The following is a 6,784-nucleotide window of genomic DNA, read 5'->3' on the forward strand; positions in this document are numbered from 1 at the left end:
CGAAGCTCAAGAACACAGAATATACACTCTAAGCAGGACTAGGGTTTTACGCTCCTCAGCGGCCCAAACCTTGGTAAAAATCCATCGTGTTGATCGTTAGATCTGCTCTTTGTGCACCCCTCTTCCCTGCCAAACCGTAGAAGGGATCCATGTGATCTCGTAGGTGTCATTTCTCTGACATGTTTGGCGCGCCAGGTAGGGGAAGAATGTTGGGGAACACAGTATTTCAAAATTTTACCTACGATCACGCAAGATCCATCTAGGTGATGCATATCAACGAGTGGGGAGAATGTGTCCACGTACCCTCGTAGACCGAAAGCGGAAGCGTTTAGTAACGCGGTTGATGTAGTCGAACGTCTTCGCGATCCAACTGATCCAAGTACCGAACGCACGGCACCTCCGTGATCTGCACACGTTCAGCTCGGTGACGTCCCTCGTACTCTTGATCCAGCTGAGGCCGAGGGAGAGTTCCGTCAGCACGACGGCGTGGTGACGGTGTTGATGAAGTTACCAACACAGGGCTTCGCCTAAGCACTACGACGATATGACCGAGGTGGAAATCTGTGGAGGGGGCATCGCACACGGCTAAGACAACTGTCAACTTGTGTGTCTATGGGGTGCCCCCCTCCCCCGTATATAAAGGAGTGGAGGAGGGGAGGGCCGCCCTCATAGGGTGCGCCCAAGGGGGGAGTCCTACTCCCAGTAGTACTAGGTTTCCCCCTTCCCTTGTTGGAGTAGGAGAAGAAGGAAGAGGGAGAGAAAGGGAAGGAAAGGGGGGCCGGCCCCCCACCCAATTCGGATTGGGCTTGGGGGGTGTGCCCTCCACCTGGCTGCCTCCTCCTCTCTCCCACTAAGGCCCAATAAGGCCCATTGACTCCCCGGGGGGTACTCCGATAAATGCCCGAACTCATCCGGAACCCTTCCGGTGTCCAGACATAGCCTTCCAATATATCGATCTTTATGTCTTGACCATTTAGAGACTCCTCGTCATGTCCGTGATCACATCCGGGACTCCGAACAACCTTCCGTACATGAAAACACATAAACTCATAATACCGATCGTCATCGAACGTTAAGCGTGTGGACCCTATGGGTTCGAGAACTATGTAGACATGACCGAGACTCACTTCCGGTCAATAACCAATAGCGGAACCTGGATGCTCATATTGGTTCCTACTATTCTAGGATGATCTTTATCGGTCAAACCGCATAACAACTTACGTTGTTCCCTTTGTCATCGGTATGTTACTTGCCCGAGATTCGATCGTTGGTATCTCAATACCTAGTTCAATCTCGTTACCGGCAAGTCTCTTTATTCGTTCCGTAATGCATCATCCCGTGGCTAACTCATTAGTCACATTGCTTGCAAGGCTTATAGTGATGTGCATTACCGAGAGGGCCCAGAGATACCTCTCCGACAATCGGAGTGACAAATCCTAATCTCGATCTATGCCAACTCAACAAACACCATCGGAGACACCTGTAGAGCATCTTTATAATCACCCAGTTACATTGTGATGTTTGATAGCACACTAATTGTTCCTCCGGTATTCGGGAGTTGCATAATCTCATAGTCATAGGAACATGTATAAGTTATGAAGAAAGCAATAGCAACAAACTAAACGATCATCGTGCTAAGCTAACGGATGGAATGATGTGATCCCGTTAATCAAATGACAACTCATGTCTATGGTTAGGAAACTTAACCATCTTTGATTAACGAGCTAGTCAACTAGAGGCATACTAGTGACACTCTGTTTGTCTATGTATTCACACATGTACTAAGTTTCCGGTTAATACAATTCTAGCATGAATAATAAACATTTATCATGATATAAGGAAATATAAATAACAACTTTATTATTGCCTCTCGGGCATATTTCCTTCAAAGAAAGGTTGTGCAAACCTGGTCTAGCAGTTAGCGCGCCGTTTCCTTGATCACCATGGCTCCCAAGAAGAAGGCGATCACGGAGATCGGTTCGTCTGGAGCCGATTCGCCCGTGCCAGCACGAACGGGCGACAAAGCAGTCGCGGATGGTGGCGGAGGTGCGGATCACGAGCACCCACGACATTATGGCAACCGAAGCCAGGCAAGCGGCATCGTTCGTGCCCACGACGACGAGTCGCGCGCCGCTGGGTCCTGGGACGGACCCGTGCTGCTTGCGGGCGGCACGGCGACCTCCAAGACACCCCCGCTCGCGCCCGCGCCATGGTCTTACCAGGCCATGCGCGAGCGGCGCCCCGACGTTGGAGACCACGGGCGTCCCCATGGGAAGAGCCCTCAGCATCACTCTCGTGATGTGCAGGGCCGCCATGCACGCCATGATGCTGGTGGAAACAGCGCACGGTCGTGGAACCGTGAGGGGGCTCCTTCTAACATGGTTAGAAGTCCGAGCACCTCCCGTTCCTCGCGCTTGTCGCTGCCACCCACGCCAGCAGAAGCGTTAGCACGAGCGCAGCTGCTCCTCGACTTTCGTCCTGCTGCGGAGAAGCAAGAAGAGTGGAGGGCTGCTATCCAGAGCCTTATTGGCCACGCCAATAAAGATGGGTACCAGGAGGCAGGCCCTTCGCGGCAGCGGTCCACCGAACCGGCGCGTGCCGACGGCGGAAGGGTCGGAGGCGCCGCAACCACGGTGCACTCCCCTCCACCATGCCAGCAGCGGTCACCAGCTCGGCGGGTCGATGCCCGTGACGATGGATCCACGGCATCGTCCAACCCACGAGCTCATCGCGACCAACGTCAAGTTCTTCGGGAGCGGGGTAAAGAGGACGCTCGAACTACCATCGAGCGGTGACGGGAAGCACGCCATCAATCTGATTGGCGTACAGGGCTCACTGCGTACAAGCCTATGTCGGGGGATTCTGGTGACTTGCCTTACGAGGTAGGTTGTCCAGCTTTTACCAGTGAGCTGTGGCAGTTCCAGTGGCCCACTACCCGCACATTCAAACCAGATGCCCCGAAGAAGTATGACGGCAAAACTCATCCGTCTGAGTTCCTGAGCGTTTACACCGTCGCGATGCAAGCTGCCAGGGCTCGAGACGGCAAGGTGCTTGCCAACTACTTCCCGTTGGTGCTCAACCCCAACGTCAGGTCGTGGTTGATGCACCTGCCAGTAGATTACATCTCCTCTTGGTCGGACATGTGCCACGAGTTCGTTGGCGCCTTTACTGGAGGCCACACAGCTCCTGGCCAGGCAAGCGATTTGCATCTCATCCCCAGAAGGATGGCGAATGCCTGCGCAAATACATACAGAGATTCAACCGTGTGCAGTACAACATCCCGGATGTTCATCCTGCCGCTGTCATCAGCGAGTTCCATCAGAACGTGCGCAACCGCAAGATGCGTGAAGAGCTGGCAATGAACAAGGTTAGAGATGTTGCCGAGCTTTATGTTCTGGCCGACAGATGTGCTCGAGCTGAAGAAGGAAGGAAGTACCCTGGCGAAGATGTCGTGCGGGAAGTGACTCTGGGGATGAAGACGTCGTCGCCCCAGTAAAGAAGGGCCGACGGTGCAACAGGAAGCGCAAGGGCAAGACCGTGCTTGCCGTCGAGAAATCCGGCAACCCCGGCACTGCCAAGAAGGCCAAGGTTGACAACCCCGGCAAAGAGGTTGTCGGGTGTGCCACCTGCCAGGCCTTGGCAGCTGCCGACAAGCCGGAGGGCTCCGACAAGCAATACTGCAAGATCCATCGCACCAAGGGCCATGACCTCCAGAACTGTCGGCAAGTCGAGCAGCTTGTCGAGAGGCAGAAAGCTGAGTATGAAAGGCGAGACAAAGAGAAAGGCCAGGATGGTGCTGACGGGTCCGGCAAGAAGCGTGGTGGCCGAGGGGGGCACCGCAGCAAGGAAAAGCAACAGGAGAGGCCTGCTCGGGGCCGCGACAAGAAAGAAGGAGATGACGACCGTGAAGAGGACGACGAGTCCAGCGAGCACGAGTTTCAAAAAGCCACAAAAGCCATGTGCATCGATGGTGCCGCCTCGTTGCATTCTTCTCACCGCCAACTTAAACAATGGGCCCGCGAGATCAATGCGACGGAGCCATCGATCGATGCCCGGAAGCCACTGAAATGGTCCAACATGCCTATCATTTTTTACACCGAGGATCACCCTAATCGCACAACCGCGGTCGGGTGCTTGCCGTTGTTGGTTTCACCAACAGTTCGCAACCTCAAGGTGATGAAGATGCTAGTGGATGGTGGGGCTGGTCTGAACTTGATCTCGCCTAAGGTGGTCAAGAGGTTAAAAAACCCTGATGGAGATCTCGAAGAGACTGGCACGTTTCACAGGATCAATCCAGGGAGAAGCCAGCCCAAGGGCAAGATCACACTACCAGTCACATTTGGTGGTGAGCTGAACTACAGGACAGAGAAGATTGTTTTTTATGTCGCCAAGATCCCGTTGCCGTATAACGAGATCCTTGGCCGTCCAGCGCTCGCCAAGTTTATGGTGGCATCACACTACGCCTATAACAGATTGAAGATGCCCAGCCCGATGACAATCATCACTGTTGGCTCCGACAAGAAAGATGCACTCATCTGTGCCGACCAGCTCTATTGGGAAGCAGTTGTGGCACCTGCCACCAAGGCACCTTCTCCTGCCACTGGAGCTCCTGAGGGGAAGAACACCGGCAAGACCTCAGTCACCGGCAAGACCTCTGGCCCCGGCAAGGCCTCTTGCACCCACTCCGGCAAATGCGCCTCCTTGGGGTGCTGCGTTCCCGTTGAGGACGTGCCAGAGAGCTCCACCGGCAAGAGCAAGAAATCCAAGGTAGCACCACCAGAGACCAAGAAGGTGCCCGTCAAGGAGGACGGCATGGGCGGAGCTTTCACTATAAGCTCTACCCTCGACAGCAAATAGGAAAGCGCGCTCATCGCCTTCCTGCGGGCGAATGTCGATGTGTTTGCATGGCAAGCATCTGGCATCCCCGGCGTTCCCAGGGAGGTGATTGAGCACCACCTTGCTGTCTGTCCTCATGCACGGCCCGTCAAGTAGAAGGTCAGGAAGCAACCTTTGGAGCGGCAAGAGTTTATCATCGAAGAGATTAGGAAGTTGGAAGCAGCGGGTTTGGTCAGGGGAGTGCTCCACCAAACATGGTTGGCCAATCGGTGGTGGTGCGAAAGGCAAACGGGAAATGGAGGTTGTGCATTTATTATACGGATATCAATAAAGCCTGTCCGAAGGATCCTTTCCCTTTGCCGCGCATTGACCAGATCGTGGACTCCACTGCCAGGTGCGACTTGCTGTCGTTCCTTGACGCCTACTCAGAATACCACCAAATCTTCATGACGAAGAAGGATGAAGAGAAGACCGCGTTTATCACCCCATGTGGTACGTATTGTTTTATACGAATGCCTTTCGGGTTGAAAAGCGATGGTTCGACGTTCGCAAGAGCAGTTCAGATTGGTTTTGAGCCCCAGCTGCATAGAAATATGGAAGCATATATGGATGACAGAGTGGTCAAAACCAAGGACAAGGCAACACTCCTGCAAGATTTGGAAGAAACATTTGCAAATTTGCGCAAGATCAACCTCAAGCTCAACCCTGAGAAGTGTGTATTCGATGTCCCATCCGGCAAACTTCTCAGGTTCTTTGTGTCTCAGTGTGGGATCGAAGCAAACCCCGACAAGATCAAGGCGATTGAGCAGATTGAGGCACCAAGACGAGTCAAAGATGTGCGTCGGCTTGCTGGCTGTGTTGCTGCTTTGAGTAGGTTCATCTCCAAATCTGCTGAGCGCGCCCTCCCCTTTTTCAAGATTTTGAAAAAGGTAGGACCAATGAAATGGACTCCGGAGGCCGAGGCGGCGCTGCAACATTTGAAGAGGTACCTCTCCTCTACGCCAATACTAGTCGCGCCTAAACCGCAAGAGCCGTTGTTGTTATATCTAGCAGCAACGAATCAAGTGGTCAGTGTTGCGCTAGTGGCGTAGAGGGAAGTTGATGAAGAGGCAGTAGCAGTCGCGGGACTGTCGGATGGTGAGCCAGGGCTCTCCCTGGCAGGGTCCGGTGCCGGCAAAGTAGGACCCCCGGCAGAGTCTGGTCCTGGCGGGGCAGAGTTTGGTGCCGGCAAGGCAGGATCTACGCAAGCAAACGAAGTGATACAGAAGAAGAAGATGATGCAGCACCCGGTCTATTTTGTCAACTCCCTCTTGCAGGGGGCTAGGTCAAGATACTCTGGTGTCCAGAAGTTTCTCTTCGGCCTCCTTATGGCCTCGAGGAAGCTGCGTCATTATTTTCAAGCACATGAGATCACCATCATCATTCGCTTCCCGTTGCAACGGATCTTGCACAACCCAGATGCAACCGGAAGGATTGTGGAGTGGGCGTTGGAATTGTCAAGCTTTGGTATCAGGTTTGAAAGCACTTCGACAATCCAGAGCAGAGCCTTAGCAGAGTTCATTGCAGAATGGACCTCAACGCCTGACGAAGAAGTTCAAGAGACCACTCTCCCCAGCAAGGAAACAAGCAGCGACTGGATTATGTACTTTGACGGGGCTTTTTTGCTGCAAGGCACTGGTGCTGGTGTGTTGCTTATCGCGCCCACCAGAGAGCACCTCAATTACGTGGTCCAAATGCACTTTCCCCGAGAGAGATCAACAAATAACACTGCAGAGTATGAGGGATTGCTTGCCGGTCTCAGGATCGTGGCGGACCTTGGGATCATAAAGTTGATCGTCCGTGGAGATTCGCAACTCGTAGTGAAGCAAGTAAACAAGGATTATCAGAGCCCATTGATGGAAGCTTATGTAGATGAAGTGAGGAAGTTGGAAGAGCGTTTCGACGATCT

This window comes from Aegilops tauschii, chromosome 1 (assembly GCF_002575655.3).
Source record: "Aegilops tauschii subsp. strangulata cultivar AL8/78 chromosome 1, Aet v6.0, whole genome shotgun sequence".
In the NCBI taxonomy this organism is placed as follows: Eukaryota; Viridiplantae; Streptophyta; class Magnoliopsida; order Poales; family Poaceae; genus Aegilops; species Aegilops tauschii.